At 46.1% G+C, this 27,965-nt stretch overlaps 1 long non-coding RNA gene across 2 annotated transcripts in view; it reads left to right on the forward strand.

Annotated features, from left to right (window-relative positions):
* The first annotated feature begins 4,807 nt into the window (after positions 1-4,807).
* Positions 4,808-27,965, forward strand: part of LOC101699098 (uncharacterized) — a 104,051-nt gene continuing 80,893 nt past the window's right edge. The window contains exons 1-3 of one of the 2 annotated variants that reach the window (XR_205390.4): positions 4,816-5,361; positions 23,915-24,010; positions 25,104-25,242. This is a non-coding gene — a long non-coding RNA (uncharacterized LOC101699098). Of the gene's footprint in view, positions 5,362-23,914; positions 24,011-25,103; positions 25,243-27,965 lie in introns of those variants that run through there. The other variant, XR_015441093.1, reaches the window with a different exon arrangement.

Below are 27,965 nucleotides of genomic sequence, written 5' to 3' on the forward strand. Positions count from 1 at the left end.
TTAGAAAATGATGCTCAGTGAAAAGGAGAACACACATGCACACACACAATAGATCTGTTATTTCTTCCTGTTCACATTAGTTTATTGTTTCTTTTTCTTTTTTTTTGGTACCAGGGATCTAACTCGGGACCTTGAGCTGGGGAGGCAGGTGATGGCACCACTGAGCTAAATCCCTGGCCTGTTTAATTTTATTGTTTCTAATGCTGCATATAAATGGAACTCTTCCCTCTTCCCCACAGCTATAAATTCTCCATTTTCCAGCATTATAACACTTAAACATTTGGATTTTTCTTTGGTGGTTCCAACTGTTCATTCGTTTATTTCATAATCACTGCCTAAGGGCCTAAGTGTATGCTGGCCTGTGCTAGGATCTGGGGACACAGTGGACATGGAACAGGTTTGCTTTCTGTCCTTGTGGCATTGACAGTCCCATGGGGGAAACAGACAGAGAGAAGAATGAAACAAGCACCTAGAAAAGTACAAACAGGATACGTATAATTCGGGAAACACAGAGGGCACAGACACAAAGGAAAGTGAGGCAAGGGTCCAGAGCGGGACACACACAGAGCTACCACCGAGGGCCCTCTGAATATTTAAGCCAAAGCAAGGATAGCATGAAGGGATTTCAGCCAGAGAAGGACAAATGAAACGTGTGCCAGTGGAGAGCGTCATGTGTGAGGACACTGCCAGTCAAGAAGAGATCTGGGGCCCAAGGGACTACTGAGAGCCACTTGGATGAGGGGAGCCGGTCAGCAGGGCCATCAGGTGGGGACATGTCTTCTTGCTCCTGATGGTCTCTAAGACCTGCACATTGAAGGAAGAAATAAGTGTGTGTTTTTGGACCGTAACTGCCCATGCACCATTCCCTGAAGTCCAGACATGCCCAGATCTGTAAAGCTCCCTGGCAGCTCCCTGCCACCCTCTGCAGCCCCCAGGAGGTGGTGTGTGGTGGTCCCAGGTGCCAATCACAGAGAGTGTGTAGTCTCAGCAAGCCCGGGAAAGAAAAGCTACCATCAATGGCTGCCACATACTTCGACGATATGTCTTCAAAGATGAGAGACTTGAAACATGACCAGAAACGTTTCTTCAACTTCCATTCAGAAAAAACACAGCAGAAGAAGCATCCCAGCTCAGGCCCACTGGGAGATGAGCAAGCTCCCATGGTCCATCCAGTCCCCAGCAAATACAGCCCATTGGCCAGCCTCTGAGCACCTGGCTTTTCCAGCAGAAGCCAAAGCCTGGGGGCCTTTTCATCACTCACAGACCCAGGACCACCACCTCCTAACCCCATGGTGATCACCCAGTTCTTCCTGGGGCTGCTTCCTTTCCCAGGGCAACTGGATGATTCTCTTTTCAATGCTGAGAATGGAACACAGGACCTCATGTATGCTAAGCAACTGCTCTACCACTGGGCTACACCCCCAGCAGAAATGGACTATTTATCCTCCTACCTGTCCAAGGAGGCTGCTCTCACTGAGTCGAAGGAAATTGCCTCTTCCTGTCTTGGGGGCACTCCACCAAGTGAAAAAGGAAAAAACACAAGTTTAATCCCTAGCAGGGCAACACCTCTCTAAAGACAGGCAACAGCACAAATCATGGCAGTGAGGGCTTGTGAGGCAAGTTGCAGGGGAATTTCTGCCATTCAAAAGATAAGCACACCACCACCACCACTCTACCCTGGCATCACTTCTACTTTCCCTATATCTCACCATTAGGGATTCACTGCTTCGTGCTTCCCGGGTGCAGTATTTAAAAACAGTTGATAAGTCATGTATGCACTCTCTCGAAGAAGAGAAGCTATGGAACAGTAGTTCTCAGTCTTGGCTGCATTTTTGAATCACCTGAGACACCTTTTAAAAATACTCAAACTTGGCCCCTTGGAGAAGAGTGGAAACCAGCTCTCTGGAGATGACCTGGGCATCTGCAGTTAGTGCACACTCCCTGGGTGGTTCTGGTGCAAGGTCAGTGCCAAGAGCCATTTCCATGGGCAGAACTTCCCTGTCTGAAATGTCACCTCATTGACCACTTACACTTGATGCAAGGAGAAGCCAGTACTGCTCAGATTGGGGCCTGGGCTGTCTCCTACAGCTAGGCTCTTTCTGCTGGCAGGAACCCTCAGCCAGCGATGAGATGGCACCCCTACCCTCCCTGAGGTTTCACAATGTTCCTGGCAGAGGGGCTCAGGCTAAGAACTCTGGGTTTTGTGGGGGGATGAGGAGAATTGGCTGACTCAAGTAAACACAGATGTGTGGTCAGAACATGGAGCAGAAAGCACGAGAGGTAGGGTGTTCTAACTCAGATGGCTGAAGCAAGTCGTTCACGGTGGCACATTTCAGTGTAACACACACAAACCAGTTCCCACTGCCTCGACCCACAGTCCGCCTCAAAGGATTCGGGGAAAATGAAAATTAATGGGGTGGGGAAGGTAATCAGCAGCAAGTCCCACTTTTGTTAATAACCACCTTCCATCACAGGTAGAATGAGACAGACTGTCCATTCAAGGCCAGGGCCGCCTTGGGAAAGGAGACTGGGGGACTTTGAAGGGTCTCTCTCCTGTCGACGCCTCCCCAGGTCATGCAGGACAATCTCACATATAGGACTGTCCCCTTTGAGACTTCACAATGGGAGTACGTTTAAAGATGGGCTTCAGGGACTAGATGGGAATTGTCCATCCAGACTTGGCGGGGCACCTTCTACCCCTGTCCACCCTGAGTGGCCAGCCCTGCCCTCACCGCATTGCTTCTGCTCCTGGCATCTTGGCCTCTCCTCTCACTAACCTCTCCACTTCCACCCTCTGCTTTCCCATCACTGCTGACCATGCTGCCGTAAGAGAAGAACAGCTTTGGTGTTGAGGCTGCTGCAAGCCAATGGGGCAGCCATCAGATCTGAACCCCTAAACTGCCACCCAAGACCTCCAACCAGCCTGATGATAACTCATCCTGACAACCATTCCCACCCTGCCAGGTACCTAAAAAGCAAGATCCTATAGTCAAACATCCCTCCAAGCTGGCTCTTTGTTTCCAAAGACACAGTCATTTCCCACTTGCTTGCTCAGCCTCCCCGCAAGAGACTCCTGTTGCCTGGTGATGGGTGAGATGGGCAAACAGGAAGTCAGCACCAGGTCACTGATGTGCTGAAGGAGCTTGGAGCTGCAGGGCTGCTCTGCCCACCTGCCAGGGAAGCCCCATAGTATACCTCATCCAGCTCATGTGGGCTTGGGGAAGAACAGCCAGTCTTGCCCATAAGGACACAGCTCAGCTGGGAGAAAGAGGGATTTCTGTCATTTCCTGAACACTTTCCAAATGATAGGCACTGTGATAAGTCATTTGCACATAGCATCTCATTTATTCCACACACTAACTAAGCCTGTCCAGTAGGTACAGTTTAATGGTTAAAGCTTGGATTCTGGAGCCAGGATCTCTGCTTTAAGTCTCAGCTCTGCCTCTTACTAGCTGTGTGACCTTGGGTGACTTAGCCTCTCTGGGTCTCAAATTCCTGTAACTTATTTGTAAAATGCTGTAACAAAGCCAGGGATGGTGGTACATGCCTGTAATTCCAGCACTCTGGGAGACCGAAGCAGGATTGTAAATTCAAGGATAGTCCGGGCAATTTAATAACTTAGTGAAGACTTATCTCAAAAGAAAAAATAAAAAAGGGTTAGGGATGTAGCTCAATGTGAAGGCCCTGGTTTCCCAGTGGTGAAAAGACTTTTAAAAAAAATTTTTTAATGCAATAATAGTACCTCTCATTAGAGAGTTATGAGATTTCAATATGATTTTACATATATACACATAGTGAGTATTTTTAAAAAGCCAGGCTCCATAGCTTGTTCTATAAATGTTACCCATCTTATTACCAATGTTACCTCATTCCACAGAATACTGAGGCTGCAACACTTGCCCTTGAAAGTGGCAGAGTTGAGATGTGAACCAGCTTCGAAGCTCTTAGCTATAACTTGATGCTGAATGCTTGACTCTTTCGATTAGATCAAAGGTGCTTTTTTTCCCCTGCCAGGCACCCTGAGTGCTCTGTGACTGATGGGCACACCCCTAAGAGCATGAGAAACTGGCAGCTCTGGTCACGGGCAGGGGCTGGTGCCAAGCACAGGGAGCCCTTCCTTTGGGGAGCTGGCTGAGGTCTCCCTCCGCTTTGTCTCTACCAGGAGCCTCCATCTACAGCAGGTTCCTCTCCTACCTCTGTGTGAGATGCTGGAAATGTGAGGCAGGGACTAGTCAGCCAGGTGGGGGACCAGGGAAGAGCACACACAGCCAAATGTGACTGTAATGTGGCCTCTGGTCCTTGTCAGAGGGGCTCCACCAGACCACTCAAGAGCTGCACAGGGTTATTCTTCCTGCCCTAACTGGATCGGAAGGAGTAGGACCAGGTTCTGGTCCGTATAGCGAGGCTGTGGTGGTAAAACATCTGCTTGCTCAGCATTTATCCCATTCTTCTGGAAACAGTGTCTGGGGTTGCTTTGGGGAACCACCTCTCATGTCCTCAGTTCGGGTGGAACAGAGGGCTCACTCCAAGCAATCACATGACCTCACTTTGACTGACCAATCTGAACACCACACCTTTCTAGCTATTGTAATTGATCCAAGGATGGCTACATTTCAGAATCCAGGCAAATCAGAGCAAAAAAGAGTCAATTCCAGGATTATTTTTAGCATAATTAGGGAAGAGGAATTCTCTTCATTGAATTTAAACTTGAGGGTACAGGCGATGAGACTGGAGCCAATGGGTGTCATCTTGCTACCATGAAAAGAAAGCCAAAGAAGAGACCAAGGGAAACAGAGTCACAATAGCATTGTTCTAGGTCCTAAATGTAGCTGTACCTGAAGACAATTCCAAGGCACGATAGTTACCTAAACGAAAATATTTCCTTCCTTGATAGTTTCTCTTGGGTTTGGTGACTTGAAAATGACTTTACAATAGAAGTAAGGAGAAAAGAATGAAAAGTTCTGAAATAGAGTTGGAGGGGTTTAGGGCCCTGCCTGTCCGGTGTGCTGGAGATGGGAGAGTCATGGCCTCCTGTGGTGGATTAACTAATGGTCAACTTGTAACGCTCAGCTGAACTGAATCAGCGTGGTGTAGGTGTGGAGGATCCACCTAAAGATTGTTACCAATAGCCATAAAAAGAGAACTGGAGGGGAAGATCTTGGCCTGTGGAGAAGCTTGCTGCAGATGGTTTTCCTGATGCAAACTAGGCTGTTCTCGTTGGAAGAGGAGCTCAGGGCCTTGCTGTCACTGGGAATGGCTGCTGTTTTCATCAGGGGAGCTCTGATCTTCACCATGAGCATCACTTCTTGGCTCCAATGTGGATCCCTCAGCGTGGTGGCACAAACCCTTCATCTCACCAGCGTAAGTTTTCTGGCTTCCACCTCTGACCTTCCTCTCCCTCATGGGGAGTTCTAGCATTAGCCAGAGCCGTACTCAAGAAATAGCAGAGGACTTTCCAAAGAAGTGGGGTGAAGTATCACATCTGGCCCCCAGCCGGGCCAGAAAGGACAATGGGAATTTCAGCATTGCATTTTGGAGACACTGGGTTCTTTATGGCCCAGAAATCAATGCATCCTCACAGGGAGCCTCCATTTGAAAGGAGCATGGCATTGATTCTGGGTGAGCTGGACCACAGATTTATTAAGCCAGCCTGACTGATCTCATGGCTGTGCACTCGCCAAAGCTAGCTGGTCAGAAATATTTGACTCCAAACAGCTAATGAATCAGGACTCAATAGGCAATCAGGATGGAGCTGAGGCCCCTGTTGCCCCCAAGCCTCACTTAGCATCAGGACTAGAGGAGCTGCTCCAGGGTTGGCCTGGGGGCCATGAGGGTCTGGATCCTTCACAGACCAAAGAGGGAAAGTGCCTGAGCCCAAGGGGCTGAGTCTTCTATGGAGACTGGGAGGAGAGAGCTGCTCCCATACACAGTCCACCTGCCTGGCAGGATTTGGGGCAACTTAGGGAGAGGAGGAAAATCACAGCAAGCCCCTGTGACCAGGGGAGCTCCCATCCCCTTGCTATAGATCGGGAGCAGCCTCCACAGGAGTGTCCCCAGTGGTAAACTTGGTGGGAACTTGGGAAACAAAAAAGGGACAGAAGACAGAGCACAGAACAGCAAAAAGTCAAGCAAAGGCAGGAGAGATCAGAGGTGAGCCTCAGTGCCAGAGTCGGGGTCACAGCTGGGCCTCAGAGAATGTGGGGATTCATTACGAGGCAAAGATAAGGACCTCTCTCAGAAGAGCTTTTCTGCAGTCGGGGAAGTCAGACTGATGTGACTCAGTTTCTTGGCCCTGTTCTCATGATGATCAACCCATTGCTATAGAATGAAGAGGAAGATGGCGGGTGAGGAGAAGAGAAACAAGGACAGGGATTGTCCTCCACTCTGTGGCTAAGAGATGGGGGCCCTTTGCTTTCTTAACACCTGAATGTGGCTGGCTGGATCTTTCAGGGTTCTTTGGGGACAGGCAACAGAAACTAACCCTTGCTGACATTACCACAAGAGGAGACTCCCCGAGAAGGCGTGAGGCAGCTCTTGGAATGAGAGGAAAAGCCAAAGTACAGAACTGCATTCAGAAGGGCAAGGGGGAGAGATGTGAGAGCTGGAGTCCGCACAAAGTCTCCTGGGACTGGAGCCAGGTTCTAGCCATTTTTCATCTTGAGAGAGTGATTCTTACTGACTGCCACTCACATGGCCCACCCATTGGCTGGAAAGGCAAACAATAGGAGACTCTCATTGGCTAAGCTCAACTCCCTATTCTGCCCATTTACAAACACTTGATTGACAGCACTGCATAGTGGGTGGGATAGGCAGGTCCATCACTAAAAGCAAAACCAATGATCTTACCAGAAATGGAGTGGAAGGGCAGGAGAGGTGGATGTTAGACAACAAACAACAACTAGCAGGACAAGAGTCATTAATGCTCCAGCTCAGGACAGATTATTTTGCCAAGAATCCCACATTACCCAGGATCTACTTAGACCAGATTGAGTGATTAGGAAGACTCTCCAAGTCCTGACTAAGGAGGGAAAGGGACCAGCCACAACAGCTGCACTGTCACTGCGTTTACCGAGTCCTCACCTCGTGCTGGGCAGGGAGCTGAGAGCATTTGCACCCATGATCTCATGTCAACTTCCTAACAGCCGCACGAGGTGATGGGCTTTTAAATGAGGCCCCTGGAGCTCAGCTAAGGGACTTGCCCGGAGCACATGGTTCCTAGAGTCAGGACTGCAGGTAGAGCTGTCAGACTCTAAAGCCTGTGTAATAAAACACTGTGCCATGTGGACTCCCAGGAGGCAGAATGGGAGCACAAATTGGGAGAAATTCAAGGAAGACCATAAAGAAAAGGGAGAAAAGCAAGAGAAGGAGTGAGCTTGGGGGGAGAACACAAGGGGCCAACATGGGAAGGAGGGAACCAAAGGCTGGGCATGTCCCTTTTGCTGCCAGCACCAACTCTCTTCACTGTCGGACTCCCTCCAGCCCCCATTTCCTTTTGCCATAAGGTAGCAGGCACAGTTCCCGGTTGTGACCCAACCGCATAGACCAGTGTCACTGGGGGCTGTTGCACCACATGTGGATGTCCCCAATTATCTTGGGGCAGAATGGGGATGACAAATGCTCAGCTGTCTGTGCTCCAGATAACATCCTGGAATTTTTGGTGCTTTCTGCTTTTCCTCTCTTAAAACCCAAGGGTCAAAATCAGGGAAAACTGAGTGGATTTCCCATCGATTAAACACCTACTAAGAGCCAGGTGCTTTTCCTACATTGTGTCATGTCTAAGCTCAGGGTAATCCAGAGAGGTGAGGTTGCTGATCTCCATTTTCTGTACCCTGATCCTGAAGCCAAAGAAGATGAGCTAGGGTCTCTTCTCCTTTTTGGTGTGGTTACTAGGGAGAAGACAGCTACTTTAAAGCTCACCTTTCTGTCTGGCATCGATGCCAGGACTGATGGTGCTGGGTGGCCCAGCCCTTGCTTTGTCTGCTGGGCTCAGGGTCCCTGACACCTGCAAGCCTGCCCTCACTAAGTGACGGCCCCACTTAACCAAAGTTTGTAAAAGAGCACCCTGGGAGAAGAAACAGTCTTATCTAGCCAGAGCCCTGCTAAAATCCCAATAAGCCTACTGTGAGCTAGAGATTGAAGTGCGATTTTGGCATCTTTCCTCTGGTGTGGAAAGAGATTACACTGAGTCATATTTCAAAAAGGCACGACTGACACAGTATAATCTCTGGTCTTAACTCCCCCTGACCTTGAGAGAGCAGCAATAAAGTGGAGGGGCCGCAGCGGCTGGGAACACCGACATAGACAATCATGGAGCAGCTCAGCTGCCAGGAGAATCCCATCAGGCCCCTGTCTGAGGCCAGGTGGAGATGTTCCTGCAGGGCCAGCTCAGTTCCCAAAGCCATTCGGCAGCAGGGTGTTAGGCTTTTCTTTTCCCACTACCCCAGCCAAGGATCAGGGTTCAGCATCATTTTCCTAGTACTCCAAGCCACCTGTTCCTGTCCTCCCCAGCACCTCCCTGCCATCAGGCCCTGAAGGATGCCCAGGACATCCCCCCCTCTGCCTCTGCTCTCCATTCTGTCCCTTTCCCAGTGACAATAATGAAGCTGAAGATGTCAACAGAAAAGGCATCGATCTGTTTATCTATCACTTGCTAATCAAAAGTTTCCTGCCCCCCGTTAAAATACCAATGATTTCCTTTGCGGAATCAAACAGGTCTGTTCCCAGAGACTAAGCGTGCTGGCAGAGACAGTTTAATTACCGTCTTTGTCACTGCTTCCCTGAATACCAATCTTTCCCGAGTTACATGATGAGCACACATTAGGGGAAGAGTTAAATCAAAAAGCAGGAACCAACTAATTGCAGCCTGTCTCTGGTGGAACTGGGCTTCCCTGTTCTGGCTGATTCTTCCAGGGTCCCAGGATTCCAGAGCAGCCAGCCCAGGAATTCCAGCACAGTTGGAGGGGACCTGCTGTTGTCTTCTGAGTTCCTTTAATACATAATAAACTGGACATGATGCTAGACCCTGGACTCTAGATTCAAAGCCTGGTTCTATCTTTGAGTCTCAGATCTGGCCACTATTTCTTCTAAGAGCCTCGGTTTTCTTGCATGTAAAATGGGGATGTTAAATATCTGCATAATGGGCTGCTGTGAGGATTAAATCAAATGACACAGGCAAAGCCTTGATCACACTGAGAGGTCAAATAATGAGAGCTGTTATTAACAGTAATCACTACATGTTACAATAAGCAGGCACGTATAACAGATATCATATTTTATTATAAAACATGCTACTAAACAGAACTGTTTATGACTGTAGACTACTATTATAGAATACAAGATGCACTGTCTCCTCTGCACAAGGTTGTACTCCAAGTATCTAGAGCTGTGCTGTCTGTAGGTGATGCTCCGAGGGCAGGGAAATGAAATTTTAGGACAGCCAAGAATGGTGCATAGTAACAGCTTGAGCACAATTCCACCCCCGCCTCATTCTGCATGCAAAGGTAAAGTAAACCTGGTCACCTGAGGGAGGGTCCACTCAGCCTTGCCCTCTTTCCTCCATGCTGAGGGGCCTTGCTGGGCTTCAAACTCCCAAGCCGTCCACAGGAGCCTGAGGACCTCCCACCTCGGTGGGCAACCCATGGGCATAGCCAGAGAGCCAGGGTCCCTCCCTGTCACCTGGAAATCTATTTGACAGGATGATTGTCAGATGACACCATTAGGAAAAGAATAAACATGAAAAGCAATTTTTAGATTATATCTTTTAAGTAAAGTGATAAAATTACTTCCAAAATAAACAAAAGTACGTTACTTCTAAAACAGTTGGGTCAATGTCTCCCATATTCCTCCATCACCATCCCGGGTCTTCATTTCACATACACACTTGTGCTCACACTCATATACATACACATATATATTCACACATATATACACATGCATACTCATACGTGCACACACACACTTAACACTCATATATACACTCACACACATGCATACATATATATGCATATGTATGCATGCAGATATAAGCTCACACACTCATACACATGCACACACAGACACATACCATTAGTTCTCTTCCTGCACTAATTTCCTCCCTTCCCATGGGACAGAAACTGGGTTTCCCTTGCCTGCCTTGGGGACCAGCTAGAAGCAATATCCTCAAATCACTGACTCTCACTTTTTGTCACCAGTGGCCTTGAGGAGCATCACACTGATTGGAGGTTAAGCACACCAACCCCAGTGGCTGTCTCAGCCTGGGCAATGGGCCTTTCTGCAATGGCCCAGCCACAGGCTCCTCCTTGCCTGCAGCTTCTTCCCCTGCATCCTGACCTTTGTCCTGAGCAAAGTCAGTAAGAGAAAGAGGGCAGTTCCTCAGGCTGCCAGTCCCCAGGACACAGAGATTCCCTCCTTTGGATACTCTTTTCTTTCCCACTTAAAATACAGCCAGAGAGAATCTTCTGCTCTGCTGGCTCATTCCTCCCCCGTGGAACTTCCAAAAACCCTAGGGACTCTGTTCTGAAAGATCTTGGGGAAAGATCACACAGCCCCTGAACATAAGAACAAGGAGAAGACCCTTTTCTGGGAACCCCACTAGCAGTGATTAAAAGGGCTCCACACAATTCCACAAATACACAGCCACTGGTGACTATGTATGTGTGCATCCCATGGTGACCATTCCCCAGGTCCCGATAATCAGGGAGCACAGAGTTCTCAGAGAAACTGACAATTCAACAGAAGTCACAACCAGGGGACAAGTCTGGTAGGAGGGGGAGGTCATAACATAGAGTCTCAGGAATGAGGCAAGGTACTTGAAGAAGCTGGAGCTCAACTGGTGACACACTGGACATGAAAGGGTAGAGGCAGGGGCTCGGCCATCCATGTGGCTGGACTCAGAGGTCAGTGGGAAGCCACTGAGCAGCTTGGCACAAGAGAGTGGCATGATCCTGTTTGCATTTCCCTTTGGCCACCTGCGGGTATTTGAGAAAAGACCATAACAGGCTGGTGGCTGGCTCCTGCCACGGGCATGGCCCAGCTTCTTCCTGATGACTGTCACTCAAGCTGCTCTAGTCCAAGAGCTACACATGGGGCTCCCACTTGGCACCTGCTGCCCCCCATGCCCCATCTCCTGGGTTCCCCACCTATTTCCTCCCTCTTCTCTCCCTCCCTGCTGCCCTTGCCCTATCCTCCCCTGCTCCTCTTGCTCTGCTCTCCCTTTCCCTCCGCCCTGTCTGCCACTTCTTCCCTCTCAGTCCCCCTGGACCCAGCACCTTCTCCTCACCTCCGGCAGATGCAGAGAGCTGGCTGTCATTTATTCTTATGCTTCTGTCCCCACCTTCGCCCACACACAATTCCCTCCCAGCTCATAATGTAAATATGACCTTTCTGTTAGTCATTATCAATTAAGGGAACAAATCCCCTTCTCTGGGCAGCACAGGAGACCTCGCTAGCTGAAGAGCACAAACGGCCTTCTTTCACACTGGCTGCCATTTCGTCTATCCCACATCCCTCGGTGGGCCACATGCGTGGCTGGGTAGGCAGGCTGATGTGCACAGGGCTGAGGAATGTGGCTTAGAAGCCCAGTGAAAGTCATTTTGCACGTGTATTACGCCATGCTGCAAATGCCGAGGCCCTCCCAACAATCATGGAGCTGAAGGGAATATGGCAGGCTCAGCTCGCCTTGCCTTCTTCCCCTTGTGGGACTTGCTAATGTCCCCCACCATAGGCCAGGCTTGTCCCAGAGGTTGCTCCCTCCCTCCCAGCCCTTGGGCCAAGGAGCCAATTTTAGCAAGGACAAGCCAATCTGCAGCCTCTGGAAGGAGCAGTCCCTCCGACCCACATGCTGGTTCTTCACAGAGTCTTTCAACTGCATGTTAGTCTTCATGGAAGGTCATCTTGGAAAGAGCCCTGGGTCCCCTGCCTAAGCCCATTTTGCTCAAACCCTTCCCTTGTTTGATTCCCTAACCTTCCTCCTGTCCTCCCCTTCTCTTTCCCTCCCTCTCCTTGTCACTCAGTCTGAAAACACATTCACAGCTCCCCTGGGACACCGTTTCCCTTGAGAGCCAAACAAAGCACACGGGAAGGAGGCCAGGAGTGATGAGACTGTGGAGAGGTTGGATTGGGACTCTGCCTGGTTCTGGCTCCTCCTGGGCTCCCTGAAGGCCCTCTTTCCTGGTGCAGTGGCCCTGGGCTGCTCCCACCTCCAGGTCTGCTAGAGACAGTGCCCTGGTCCTGCAGGGAGCAGAGACAGAGCTGGAGCTGGGAGGGGGCCAGGCACCCTGCCAAGGATCAAACCTGGAGTGTAAAGAATGTGGCCTCAGAGGAATGGCCTGTCCTGTGTCTCCTGTTCCTTTCTTGTGGCACCTTATCCCGGATTCACTCAGGCCCAGGCACAGAAACCATCCAGGAGGAAACCCCCAGACAACACCCTCCCGGTGCTGTCACAATCATGGCTCAACTGCTGGTTAGGGAGGGGCGGCTGTTTCCGGAAGACATGGCCATGTGCCTGGTTGGGCTATCCACACCCGTCTGGGCACATCTAGGGTATGTGCAGTGCCAGTTAGAGCCTTATGTTCCCGCAGACTGCGTTGGACATGTGCTTACCCAAGTCCAGTTCCCATTGCTAAACAAGGTGCCTGGCAGTGCCCACTTCTCAGGGTGGAAGGGGACACAGACAGACAGGGAGAGAAATCTCAATATCCCCAGACTGTCAGGCAGTTTGGCCAGGGGGTGTGAGATGTGTCTATGAGTTGCCCTAGTTGGCTGTGTTGTTTACTCCTAACACCAGATGACTTCTCCAGACCCAAACCACTGGAGAATAGGTGATGGCTCGTGACCTGGAGCCCAAATTACTTCCTGTGTTGGGGCTCCGGACTCTAAGTCTATCACTGTCCCTCCTATTTTTTACCAGGTGTCTAAGGATATCAGCCCACCTGGGGGTGCCATTGCTGCTGCCTAAAAGCCCCACAGTTCCCCTGGAGGTCTGAGGTCTGCCCTGACTCTGGAAGGCCCAACATCTTCCTGCCTGCTTTCCAGGAAGGGGTGCACTCTGGTGAGACTGTAAGGCACCTCAGGGGCAATGCAGAGGGGAAGCCTGGAAGCGTGTGGAGAGGGGAGCTCACAACGGGCACACACCACCTAATTCACACACACACACACACACACACACACATATATTGGGCATGGTGGCACTGGGGAAGCTGAGGCAGAGGCTCACTGAAAATTTATGAATAATCTGGGCTACATAGTGAGTTCAAGGCCAGCTTGAACTACATAGCAAGACCTTGTCACAAAACAAAAACAAAAAATATATACAAAAAACAATCAATATAAACTGGGCATGGTGGCACACACTTGTAATCCCAGTACTCTGGGAGGATGAGGCAGAAAGATTACAAGTTCAAGCCCAGCCTGTGCAACTTAACAAGACTCTATCTCAAAATAAAAAATGAAATTAAAAAGGGTTGGAGGTACAGATGAGTGCAAAGGCTCCTAGTACTGAACAACAAAAAATGTATATTTATTATTTCACACATTTTTTTTTTTGGTTAAGAATTTGAGAGCAGGAATTCAGAGTGGTGCTGGCCCAGACACTTCTTATGAGGTGGGTCTCATGTGGGCTAGGGTTGCAGTGATCCAATAGCTTGACTAGGGTTGGGCTCATTCTGTGGCTGTGAGCAGAGGCTTCCGTTGTCACCACAAGGACTTCAGGGGGCTGCTTAAGCTTCCTCCAACATGGCAGCCAGCTCCTCAGAACAAGGGATCCAAGAAAAAGTAAGTGGGAATCTAGATGCTTGGAATGCCCTGGCCTTAGAAGTCACACACCATTCTTTGCCCAGTATCTTACTGTTTCCTCAGCTCATCTCTGTTCAGTGTAAGAAGGAACCCTTCAAGGGCATGAATACCAGAGGTGGGGGTCAGAGGGGGCGTTTGAAGTTTGGCCACCACAGTCATTAGTATTCATATCAGAGACAGTGAATTCCCCAACCCTGACTCTGTCCCACTGCAGATTGAACAGGTTCCTCCTTTTTAGGGACAGCATGGAGCCATTTTCTTCACCCAGTTCACCTATTTGCCTTCAGGTCAAACTCAGCACTAGCCAGGAGTTTCATCACTGTCACATCAGTAAATCACCTTCCAATATGGCACATCCATGTGATTGGGACTCAGATAGTTTTAGTTATTGCTCAGGGATGGAACTGACATTTTTAGCTGAGGGCGGACCCACCACCAATAACAAACCCAGGATATTGATCACACAAAAACAGACTTGCTCAAGTATACATGGAAGTTGGGGGCATTCAGAGGTAGAACTGGGTAAAGCTGGCAGTATTCAGGTAGAAGTTGCTGCATGGTTTGCTTTTTATTTTGTCTACTTATTTATCTAATCCCTGTCTGTCTGTCTGTCTGTCTGTCTACACAGTAGTGCTAGGTGCGTGTCAGGCATACTCCATGCCATGAAGCTACCTTGCTACATTTCCAGTGCAGTTTTCATATTTTTAAACATATATCTTTTATGCAGTACAAATGGTACTATTTTTCTATATATAGTATTGACATGAACTTGCCTCTGAAATAATTGGTCTAAATAAAAGAGGAACCACTTGCACAAGAAGTATTAAGTAAATAATAATATCAGATCTGTCATAAGTCAGTCTAGCAGTCAAGACAGTAAGGTTGGGAGCAAGTGTTCTAACAGACAACTCTCCCTACAAGCAATGCACGATTCTCACTGGCTCATCTCTCTCAGATACTTAGTGCCAATTACTGTGTTAGATGATTTCTAACTCTTCTCTTGCTACCTGTCCTTATGCCAGCCTTACCACAGTCTCCTCCCACAGATCCTTCTGTAGCACAGGCAAGCCAGGGACTACATTTCCCAGAAGACCCTTCCCCATGTGGCTCTAGGTTACCATTTGCCTAAGAGAGTAGGAAGGAGAGAAGCAGACATTTTTCTCGGGAGGCAGTTACAGCCAAGTGCATGGGGTGATGGGAGGTTTATTGCAGCTTTCCAGGGGACTTCAGATATGGCTCACTTTGGTGCTGCAGACTGAATGAGATGATAGGAGCTTCTCAGGTGATCTTGGGAAGGGCAGGCCCTTTCCAGCAAGCTCTCTGAGAATCACTCATGTAGTGCTTCAGTATGAGGACTTCAGGGAACTCCCCTCACCTTCCTTGCCTCCTTCCAATGGCCAGGCAAGGCCACAATCTTGATATTACCTCCATACCTTGAGTACGTACAGTAACTCCTGTTTTCCTGGCTAAGTAGCATGTTTTGAGAATTCTGGTCCCTTTATTAAGAAGCCAAGAAAAAGATATATCAAACAAACAGAGAAAATATGACTGGCTGTCATCAAAGTTCAGAAAGTAAAATTCCTACACTATGCCATGAAGTCCTATGACAATCCAATGTAGAAAATTTCAACAGACCTTGGTGGCAGATGTTAGAGATGGTGGACCTCTCAGGGGACATAAACTGACCCATGCAATTAGACATGAAGCAAGCTAATGCTTCGATAAAACAAACACTTGTATGAAAGGCCTTTTCAGACAAAAATAGCAAAAGTCAAAGCAAAAGCCTCAAAAAGCAAAAGTCAATGTGGAAATAGTGCAGTGTTCTCCAATAAGACTGAAAACACAGATCTGATCTTTGGGACAAATTCTCAATGTCCACAAATAGTCAGTGGAATAGGGGTGGTACTGTCTAAGCTTGCCTCACCTAAAACCTCTTGCTGTCCTAGAGGCTGGCAGTTTGGGGCTTCCAGAAGCAGATACAAGGAACAAAGTAGGGCTGCAATCTACATACAGAGGATTTTAGACCTCAGTTTCACTGTAGTTTTGCTGGACTATTCAAGAAAATGTCATGAAACTTTCAGTTTGGCTTTGTGTAAAGTAGGAGCCCTAGAGAACTCTCAAAAAGCTCAAAGCAGTGTTTCCTCACTTTGTTCAGAAACATGAGTTCCAGATATTGTTCCTTTGAAGAAAAAATATATTCTGTGGTCAATCAAGTCTGGGAAATGCTGGCTTTAAGAGAATTGAATGTTGGGCTGGGGATTTAGCTCAGTGGTTTTGCCGCCTGACTCGCAAGTGTAAGATCCCGAGTTCGATCCCTGGTACCAAAAAAAAAAAAAAAATAGTGAGAATTGAATATTTATTGTAGAACTTTCTGGGGATATCACTGTGCCTCTGTCCACAGGCAATATCATAGAGGACAAGGCTGGGTCAAATAACTTTATATGAGCTCTGGAAATCAGTCAAAAATTTACAGCAACCAAGCAAATTTCTAATCAAGAATAATCCACATTGAAATGGGAAAACATTTTATGATGTGTTCACCCATCCTTGCCTTATCTCTTCTCAAATGTGGCGTGAATATGGTCCAAGGGAAGTGGCTTCCAATCCTCAGTTTGCATTCTTGAACCAGAGGGAGTTAAGTGGACCTAGTTGGCAATGGTCAAGCCTGCCTGGGGCCTTCCTGTGTCACCTCATTTGGAGCTGAGGTAACCCAAAGTGGTGCAGCCTAGATAGATTGCAGTCTAGAGGAGACTTCAGGAAGGAGCAGGTATGGCTCATGGAAACACAGGTGGACTACAGACCTGCTGCCACCTAAGACTACAATTACTGATTAGAGAAAACAAAAGAACATCCAAGATACCAAGAAGAAACAGGTGAGACTCACAGGAAATTTAAGACATTTAAAAGCATCCATATATGAGGAGAGATTGGAAGAAAAAAATTGTACACAGAAATTTAACATACCCACAATTAGTAAAGACACATAGCCAGAATTAGTAAACGTCTTATCTACCAGTATACAAAACCAGGATACTTGTTTTCAGAGGCCCACTTTTCAATGAACGATCATAAGACATACAAAGAAATAGGAAAACATGGCCCATTCAAAGGAATAAAATTCATCTTTAGACACTGTCCCTGAAGAAGCAGACACTATTCTTGCCAAAATAAGACTTTAAAACAACTGTCTTAAATATTCTCAAAGAGATAAAAATACAAAGAACTAAGGGAAGTTGGGGAAACGATATATGAAAAAAATTGAGTATCAACAAGGAGATACAAGTTACAAAAAAGATGCAAAAAAATCTGCATGTGAAAAATATAATTGAATTGAGAATTCCTTTAGGAATTCAACAGCAGATTTAAGCAACCAGAAGAATCAACAAACTTGAAATAACTTGAAATTCTAAAGTCTGAAAAGAAAAAAGAGTGAAAAAGTGGACAGAGCCCAAGGCACCTATGGGATGCCATCAAACAGACCAATATATGCATTATAGGAGTCCTAGAAAGAAAGGAAAGAAAGGAGGGAGCAAGGAGATGAACTATAGAAATAATAGCCAAAAGCTTCCCAAATTTGAGGAACAATATGGGTCCACACATCCAAAAATCTCAACAAATATCCAAATAGGATGCTTATTCATCTAAAATATTACTTCCGGAGAATTTTTCCTTAAGGGAATACTGTAATCTTGAACTTGGGTGAAAAATTAGCTGCAAATATTTATCACAGCCATTCTGTAATTATAAAATATTTGAGACAATCTGCCTACCCGACAATAGAGGATCTGGTAAATAAAGTAAATATATAAGATGAAACATTATATAGCCATTAAAAATAATGCTGATAATATTTTGAATATAAAGAGAAGGTAGCAAATGCCTTGTGCAGTTTTAGTTTTGTAACATAGGTAGATGTGTGTGTGTGTGTGTGTGTGTGTGTGTGTGTGTGTGAAAGAGGATTTAGAAAGAAAGCCATGAAAGAATTGAGGTTTTTTTTCTGAATGAGTGAGATTAAGGGTGTTTTCCTCCTTATTTTTGCTTCTATACAAAACTATAGCTTCTATAAGAAGAGATAAAATAATCTATTTTTAAATTAGTCACATACCTAGGAAGGTCAGGGAGGAGATTTGAAATGATATGGCTTCCCACTGAACCATTTCTGTTTCCTGCCCCAGCCTCACACATCTGCTCCCTAGTCTCTCCACTGAGATGAAGTACTTGTCCTGGGGGTACTCTCCCCACAAGACCTCTCTCAGCCCTCCAGCTTCTAATTTCTGGCATTTTAACAGATCTAGGACTAATTTTTAGGTTGACTTGAGACTTCATCATTCAGTTGGCTTCTGAGACTAAATTATCTGCTAAGCCAGACTTAGCTTCTCTACTTAAGGACACTAAAGCTTGACCACTATTGCACATCCAAATTAAAAAGCCACTCACTACAAGCAACTCATCTTCTCCCTACCCTCTCCAGACCTCCTTCACTAACTATAAGAGCAAGCACCAAGATGACCAGCTAAACCTCTGGATTTTTATCTCTGAGTTTACCAAGGTATGTTGGCAAATTGCCTCTTTAATTTACATAATTCCAGCTAGCATCATTTTCCCCTCAGGGGCTTTTTACTATCAAACATAAACAGGAAATACAAGTCAGCCTTCTCACCTTTGCCAAAGCCAAATGAAATCAAATTTTAAAAGTAATAAAATAAAATGAATGATGGTCATTACCCTGCCACAGCTATTTCACAATAACAAGGTCTGACACATATTAATTCTCAATGCAGCCAGATACATGCCCAGACTCTAAAAAGCTATACTCACCACAGGCTAAGATGCTTCCATCCCAGGATATCCTCAGAATTCAACTCTAGGAACTTTGACCTGTGCAGTCTACAAGAATGAAATTCCACCAGGCAAGGAATTCTGATAGAATTCAACCGAAGAACAGTTCCATTTGGCATTTCCCACTTTTAAAAATAAAACAAATCTTCTCACAAATTCAGAAATACTCTGTCACCAAGAGTAGAAACACAAAACCATTGGAAAGTCAGACCTTCACAAAAACATGCAAAACCTCTGAAATCATTAACCTGGGGAAGGTCAAAGGAATCCAGATTATGTTTGAAGGCCAGCTTCTTTTTGGCACAGACTCTTTGAAGTTTCAATAGGCATCAACATGTACAGTACTGACACCCTTGGTTAGAAAAGCCAACACGAGCACTGCAGAACTGAGAGGAGGACCCACTCTGGTCTCCTACAGCTGTAAACCTACAGCTAAGCTACAAACCTACAGCACTAGGACATGGTTCAAGGTGGGAAAGGAGGACCATCCACTGCTCAGGTGGCTGGCCAGCCCAGGCCCAGGAACTAAGACCTGAATTCTAGGAAGAAGTCAAAAGAAAAAGTAATTTCAAACCAGAAGAGCTGGCTCACTATGTTCTCTGTAAAGCATTGTGAGCATATATCAACATGCTCTGTAACTGATGCACTGTGTGTGGACTAAGGGAATGAGCTAGTGTTGGAGGGGATGAATGGACTCCAAAGACAGAAGATCCTATGTACAAAGTGGAGAAGTGGGAAGTCTTCATCTGATGCCTTCAGCAGCAGCAGAGGCAGAAAACAACTGAAAGCAAGAAATGGGAAAGATGGTGGAGTTGGAGTTGGAAAGTTGGTGGTGGAGAAGACTGGAGGGGCATAGAGGGAAGACACCTTAGCTGCTCTCAGACTGAGCTACAGTGAGTTAAAGGGCTTCCACAGTAGTAGAAGCAGCAAGAGTGTGCTTCCTCTCGTGACGTTCTTTTGGGGACCCGCCTCATTTGGAGAGCCTGGGAAATAATCAAGCTGCCTGAACGTGCACCTGCCCTGCTACTGAGATGGAAGACCTGGGATCTCTTTGGGAGTTTCTCAATAGAGGATGCAGAGACCAAGTGGACGGCTGAACAGAGCATCTTATGAGATCGGCTGTAAAGTCTTTTGCTCTGATGCTGGTGGAAAGCTGGCAGAAGCTCATGGAGGAGTCTGGGGAGAGGAAAGGCAGGGGCATGTACAACAGAAAACTCAGTCACACAGAAACATAAAACTGGAAAAATAATCCCAAACCCACTTACTCCAGACCCTTCCCTCTTCATCACACACAGACCTCTTTCTGTTTTATGGGCCCAAATCTCATGACATAGCAAATTCTTCTTTCTTTTATTCTTACTTCCACCCACCATGCTCCACAGACTCCTCTCAAATACACACTCCACACAGTCAGATCACTGAGCTGTTCACTGGTTCACAGTTAATAAGAGACTCTAACCTGATAAAATGTTTCAGAACTTGAAAGAATGGAAGTTGTAATGGTTGAGACTCCAAACAGGTTGCGCAAAGAACAAAGCAGATAACGGATATAAAACCTTCCAGAACATCTAATGCAAGACCAAAGGAATTAACATTAGTTTTGAACCTCCGTGTCCTTGTGCCCTAGGGGTTACACGTGAGCTTTAAACTCTTGTTCTACACATTGGTTTCACGCACTTTTAGAATGTAATAGACCTGACTCCAATCAGGCTGTGCTCTCATTTTCTAGGTAGCTTTGAGCTTCATTTTCCTACCTGTAAAATGGAGATGATGAACCTCAGAGAGCTGGGAGACATGCCTGGGAAAATTTTCATGTTTATTATTCTCCTTAGTATTAACATTGTTCTCATGCCCTTCACTCCTGCACTCACCCCTCCCACTTTCTAATTTACATTGTTCTCTAATAGAGTGGAGTAAATGGAATCTCCCTAGTAGGACTTACCTCAGAATATGTATTTGTCAGTGTTTCTTTAGCTGTAGGTGACAGCAACCCAAGTGAAACTAGCTTAGGCAAAGTAGGGAATTGCCAGTTTATATAACAGTATTTTAGAGGTGGTGTGGCTTCAGGCGTGACTGGATCGAGGGATTCTCATGATAGTAAGACTTAACTTCTCTTTCTCAATATGTTAGCTCTGTTTTTCTCTGCATTGACTCTTTTTAGTCAGAGTCTCTCTATATAGTGGTTCTCCTGGAAGCTCTTTAAGCTAGTAATTGCTACCTAGAAACAAAGGTTTCTTTTTCCAAGTAGTTATTAAAATCCCCAAAGCAATGAGTGTGGACAGGGTGATAGGATGCTCTACTTAGCCAAGCCTGAGTCATGTACCTGTTCCTGAAGACAAATGAACTAAATTAATGAGGAGGGTTTGCTTTCTAAGGGAAATAAGGATTCTGATTCACAGATGAAGGAGGAGAAATGCTAATGGACACAAACAACGGAAGGCTAGACCTCTTTAAAAGAAGGAAAAAAGTTTAAAACTACAGGGAGTCCCAGATTCCCAGGCAGAGATGAAGGAATGTGCCCCACTCCCTCCAATACGGTCATGACATATGAAATTGGAGGAACCAGAATCAAAGTCCCCCCCAAAAAGAGTTCATGTCCACCAGTAAGAATTATTTTTTTTATTCCTGGGAAACTAAGGCCTTAAATTTAGACTTCTAAAAGAAAAAAATGTATGAGTCAAATCCATACCAAAATAAAGCAAGAGGGAACAAAAGATATCATTAGATACCTGATGCATCAGGTGTCAGACAACACTGTTCCTGTTCAGGGACCTATTAAAAATGTTTAAGGTCTAAAAATATGTATTTATTGGCTCCACGCTATGAAAAAAGCCCATAAAATCGAAACTAATAGTACTTAATTGAATGTGAGAATGTCTGCCAAGCTGAATATCAGATAACCTTCATGGGTGGCTACATTTAATATTTGTAAAACCCCATTCTATTGGAAAACAACTTGAACGGGAGAGATTGCTTGCTTTGTAAGAATTCCTAAATTCACACAATGGTTGTCAAGAAATCTCAGCCTCCCTGTATGTGAAATGAGGTCCTCATAGTCAAGTCACTTCAAAGGCAAAATGATCTTTAAAAAACCCTTTTCAAGCATCGTAGTGAAAGGGAGAGGTGGGTGGATTTGAATCCATATGATGATGTGATGGGGGTGCCTTGGGAAGTGAGGTACCTGGATGTCTGAACAGCCCTGCCTGCCCGTGGGACACTGCGGAGCCCAGCCAGGGAGGCCACAGCCATCTGCTCCATCCCCCAGTCCCGGCTCTGCACCTTCCTGGCAGAGCCCACACCTCTCTTTTAAGTCTCTATCATAGCAACAGCCCCAGGGCCAGACCCCTAATTACCAGCTTCTTCTAAGTGCCAGGAAAAAAGCCTCTCCAGCCCTCCCCCCCTCCCCAGCACAAGCCCAAGGGTTCAGGCAGGTTCAAAAGGTGAAATAAATGAATCTTTACACATTATAAGGACCCCAGCAACATTCTCTGTGGCATTAGTGGCTGAAACAGCAGCAAGTAAAAGCAGGTGTGCTGGGCGCCCTGTCAGCTAACGACACTGATAAGCCTGCCATGCCCGGTTCTGCTTCATTTCAAACAGACTGCTGGAAAAAAGGAGGGGAAAGCCGGAGCAGAAATAATTGCTGGAGCTTCCAGTGAGCAGAGAGAGCCTGCAGGCAGAGATCAACGGGCCTGATTTCATCCTCTGCCTTTTATTTCTATAACCTTAAACGTTCTGCTATTATAAAAGTCATCATGTCAGCTTTCTCCCCAGCCTCTCCAGCTGCCCATTTTCAAATTGTATCAATTGGTAAGGCTTTTGGGCTGCAGGATTTTCATCTTGATTTATGGTTTCTGGGCTTTAAAGATGAAGCAGACTCCACTGACCTGATTCAGAGCATGGAGGCAATGCTGTCCTGGGCTCATGCTTATAATCAGGTCCTCCCAGAACCACCACAAAACCAGCCAAGGCTGTGTGTGTGTGTGTGTGTGTGTGTGTGTATGGTGTGTGTGTGTGTTTGTGTTTTTAAAAATAATAGATATTAAGGCAAATTGCTAGTGAATATCATTTGTCACCCTTCTGCTAAAGTGGATGAAAGAGTCTGATTCTTGCAGTCCTTTGGGATCAAGGCAGCAGGCTTCAAGTTCTTGAAGATATTGATGGTCAGGCTTCTAGAGGGAAACTTAGGAACTAGAGGTACACAGGCAGAGCAGGGAGCCCTCATGGGGCTCAACTGAACCACCAGAATGGAAAGGGCTGAGAAACAAGGCCTGTGCTGACCTTTAAAACTGGTGGACTACATAAATAGCAAAAAGTAAGCACCTAAAGATACAGGTGTAAACTGCCGATTTCAGCAAGGACAGCGTCTTGCAGGGAGAGCTTGGGAATTTCTTTCTAAGGATGTATGTCGGGAACCCCGGAGAGTGTGTTATTAAAACGTTCAGGCAAATTGCAAGAGGGATGTGGAACAAATACCAACTTCCTCAATCCTCTTCATGTGTTTGTTGTTCACTGGAGACTCTGGAATAAATGACCTTTGTCCTGCAAGTAGGTATGCCTCTATTCCCCCATCACCTACCACCCCATGGGGCAAAAGAATGTCACCAGAAAGGAAACAGAAGTGGGAGAATTTAGACTCAAAAGAGATGAGGCTCCACCACGCTCTCTTGGGAAAAGGTTTGGTTGTGGGGTGAACCTCGTGGGTGAGGTGGAGACACAAAGAACAAGCCTTCCTGGGAGTCATGAGTCAGTCAGGCTGTGTGGCCCAGATGCAGCCAGAGCACATAGAAATCAATCAGACACCTGCAGCATGAATTTATCAGTGGGACTCTCAGGATGGAGGTGGCAGAGACATATGAGCCCCCATCTACAAATCTCCCCAGGAAGGATGACAGAGGTCCCATGGTTCCTTCTCTGATTTCTTCCAATTAATCTAAATGTGAAGACCACGGGCCTATTGAGTTATAGCATCACTTTTCAGGCCCAGAAAATCACACTTTCCTGAGACTTAAGCATCTTTCCAATGCTTAACAAGAGCAACGGTTGTTGATCCACAGGTAAAGCTGTGGTAAGAGATAAGCACCCGCTGGTGTGTGTGAGTGTGTGTGTTTGTGTGTGTGTGTCTGTGTGTGTGTGTGTGTGTGTGAGAGAGAGAGAGAGAGAGAGAGAGAGGAGAGAGAGAAGAGAGACAGAGAATGCTAATTGTGCCAGGGACGTTGACAGATGTGACAGAAAGTGTCTTCATTGAGAAACTGCCATCTGAAGTTCCCCCTTGTTCCTACAGAAACAGGAGGAGAGGGGCATGAGGGAGCCTGACAGGAAGTGAGGATTCGAGACTTCAAATACAAACATTATGAAAAACAAGCAACATCTGCAAACAGTAAGTACTTATTTATATTTTATGGAGTGTGTGCTTGGGATTCTGACAGGTTTTTAAACAGAGACCATATTAGGCCCATTCAAAGGCGAGAATGTCCCTTTTAAAAATGCATTACCCCGCTGCTCAGGCAGGTCCGGCTGCCCCGCTGGCCTCAGGTGAGCCCTGACCCCTGCCGACCTGGTCTAACAAAACACACATGCGGTTTGCAATGGGACCGTTTAGTGTTCCTCGCTCAAGGTCAGCGCAGGCGGGCGCTGGAGGGTTAGTATTCAGCGAGCTTTTCCCTCAGCTGACAGAAGTGCTTTGAACTTTTCCCTTCTGAACAAATAGGAAGAGAAACTGCAAGAAAACAAGTGCTGGGAATCATAGAAAAGAGCACGCAGCAAATAAATAAGCCGCGAATAAATAAATAAGTGGCCAGTCTTGTCCCCTGCAAATAAAAGATACCCTTCCAAGGCTTCTGGGGCTCCTATGCATTTGGTGCATAGGAGAAACTTTAAAATAAAAACAATAGAATAAGCCTGCTATCTTTTCCCCCCTCCGAAGGATGAACCCTTTATTTTTGACAACAAATAAAAGGCAGTTGGCAGATACTGTGTGCTATGCACCATGAAATATTTAGTAAGGCAATAACGACTCCCCGGACAGCTTAAGAAAACCACGATTATATTCAGAGAGAAAGCCATGAGCAAACAGAGGGGGGAAATACAAAGAAAGATAAAGGAAGGCCTTTCATCAGGACTTCCTGTCCAATAATGCAGCCAGGCTTGATCCATATGTTTTGAGAAAAATCAAAGTGTCACAACTATCCAAAATGTCAATAGCTCCGGTAAGGAATATTGTCTAACATTTTCTATTACACCGTTCAAGAATTTGCCTCCCAGTGCAATTTGGAAGAAAAAACTCTTTCATTTTGAAAACACTCAAAGAAAAGAAAGGAGTAGGGGGAGGTGGAGAAAACTGAACAAGGCGCATTTCAGGGCAATGTGTAATACAATCGGGCTCTGGGCTCCCGAACCATCTCAAAAGCCGATCGGCTGATGAAAGTGTGCTTCCCTGCACACCTCTCTGATGGTCTGCCCTTTCTCGGCAGACACTCTCGCGCAGGCACTTCCTGGACAGTGGGATGTAACCAAGCAAGCTCTGTGCAGTGGGAAATTGGAGAAGTCCAACTTTCAGCAGCCTTCATATTTGGGTAATCCTGTCTAATGATTTCAGGGTTGAATCATGGGAAACTCCATTGGCTTCTTTATATATATGGACCAGATCGCTGAGTGACCTGCTTTGGGGAGAGGGGGAATAAAAAGAGGAAAAAAAATACCCTGTATGTAAACAAACAATTTATTGCTGCCTTCACAAAATGTAAACAAAACCCATGCACCTTGCCCCCGGGATTGGCCTGGCAATATCTAGTTCGACAGAACTCGGCTAGGTGCCTTCTCTGCTTGTCTCCTCCACATCCTGGAAATTCTAGAGGGACAAATCATGCCTGAGTTGCTGCTATCTATGCCTTGTGGAATCTTAAATAGAATGAAACAGGGCCCAGACAATCAATATTACTGACAAATTAATCTCTGTGAATAAACTGCTGTTCGCTTCCTGGGTGTCCCTGTCCCTAGAATAATTTTGTATGTGGAGTTGAGGGCTTTTTACCACTTTGTTGGTATTTTCTGTGATCATCTACCTGTGGGTGGCACCCGATTGCCTGTAGGGACTCAGTTTTGGAAAATCAAATGATACAGTGTCCCAGGCCTCGCCCTGTTAATTTCCTCCCTGCTAGGGCTTCATCTGAGTGCTAGAATAAGCACACGCTTTATACCGAGAAGATGCCCTTCCCCATCTTGCGGGAGGGAGAAGGCAAGAGTGGAGCAGGTGGCGGTTGTCTCCATTTCTGCCCAAACTCAGTTTACCAGAAATAGTTTGGAAGCCAGGATAATCAAGTGTTAATTAAGGTTTCAAAAATCTCATTTATCTTTTCTTAAGGAATAGGAAGGGCACACAATACGTCTACAACTTTCTCTAGATTCTTAAATTTGCACAGAAGGGGGCTCAGAAAGGAGGCTCCTCTCCAAACCTAAAATCTACCCAGTCTGCATCGATGTTAAATATTGGACTGCTTTGGTACCAGTTGGTAAAGAACCCCCACCCCACCACCAAGCCTTCTGCTGCCCACTGCCCCAGCCCTTTCCCAATACTTCCTCCCCATCGTTTGACTCAGCACCTAAAGGGTTAACATGTGATGCAACCCAGGGGCCTCCCTGACACCTGCTTGGGATTGAGGTTCTGTTCCACTGTCCTGGGATCTGTGACACTCAGAAACCTCTGAGCAAACAGGCAAGACTCTTCCTCAAGTCCCAAACAGTAAACACCAGCAAGAATCAACGGTCACCAGGGTATAATTGTCATTAGTATGTAAATTTTAAAAGCTCAGTCAAAAATATCAATACCTCCCACTTAATTTATTACTATATAAAGATGAATGGTAGTGAAGCATTGCATTGATTTTTCAGAGCCCTTTAAAGAATGGTGAGGAAGAAAATAGTCAAAGACAACACAAAATGCTGCGTCTCAAAATTAATCACTGTACTGTTTTTAAACACACACACACTTACAAAAGCACTGTACAGCAGCCCATACGGTTCAATCTTATTTGATTGCCTTTTCTGAAAATGAAGAAATGGAAGAGGCCATTTATGTAAAGAGCCCTCTTAGAATGGATTAGATGTAAAGATGGGTTAGCATTTTTACTGTATCGACAGCAAACCATTAGGCAGCCACACTCCAGCCCAGCCACTGAGAGGAAATCGAAGAGCGTAGTTCCCCAGCAGGCCTGGACAGGACAACTTATCAGTCCCTGGTCCTTGGGCAACCTGGCTGTCACTGATGAGCAAACTCCAGGCCCGGCTCCTCTTTCTATTTGGTGTAATGACATCATGCCATCACCCACGTATTTGCTAAAAATGTTAGTAGGAATAGTCATGACCACTAAACAAATAAGTAAATTTATCATCAGATTTAAACCTGTTCTGGAAAGCCTGTAACGTGGGAATTGTGTTTGTGTTTAAAGTGATATGGAAATCAGTGCCTAATCATCCCTCCATTAAAGGATGGGTCACTTCCTTCCACTTGACATTTTAAGATTTTTGCATTTATAGAGAGGGAGAAGGGGACTTGGAGAGAAAAGATTGCAAGGGAGCAAAGCAGAAAAGAAAACAATAAAGTCGCAGAGATGTATTCATTTTGCTAGTCTATACTATCACGCCACTTGTTTGGTTTGCTTCCTGTCATTTTGCAAGCACCTGGGCCCTGTATCTTTTGAACAGTCTCCTGGTTAAAGCAGATAAACCTTGAGGTAGCCCAGAGAGAGGCTACCTCTGTCACCATCTCCTGAAGAGCTACGATTTCCAAAAGAATAGGAATGCTTACGTTTTATAATATTAGAATAAGGATATAATTTGTCTCCTATTTCCAGAATTCCAGAGGTTTACGTCCTGCCCTCCACAACAAACCCTGAGGAGGATGGATAATTGTTCTGGGCTTTATTATGGCATCTAGGGAAGCTTATTTTTTAATAGAGATGTTCCACCAAGAATCAGGCTATATACAATGAGCAGTACTGCACATTCACTGGACTAGACATAAGCAGCCTGGAGAGGAGCATTTTTGTCAAAGGAACCTCAGTCTCCAATAAGGGCTGTTGATCAGGGACCCTTCAATCAGACTGATAATTCTAATTTATCAGAATGCTTCTACTGTATGGAGCAGCAGCTTCGTGCTCCTCCTGGCTTTTCTTATGAAGTGGAGCAGCAGTTCAAAAACCAACATCAAGTTCCTAGATGTCTTCCTGCTATAATTGGATTTAATTCATTATCTTTCATTTCAATAAAATCACAGGAAAACACAGGGATGTAAATGTGTAGGCTAATTGCTTATGGAAATTCAGGTGCCACACTTG

This window comes from Heterocephalus glaber, unplaced genomic scaffold (assembly GCF_053883595.1).
Source record: "Heterocephalus glaber isolate CG9 unplaced genomic scaffold, H.glaber_assembly_v1.0 deba00000071, whole genome shotgun sequence".
NCBI lineage: Eukaryota > Metazoa > Chordata > Mammalia > Rodentia > Bathyergidae > Heterocephalus > Heterocephalus glaber.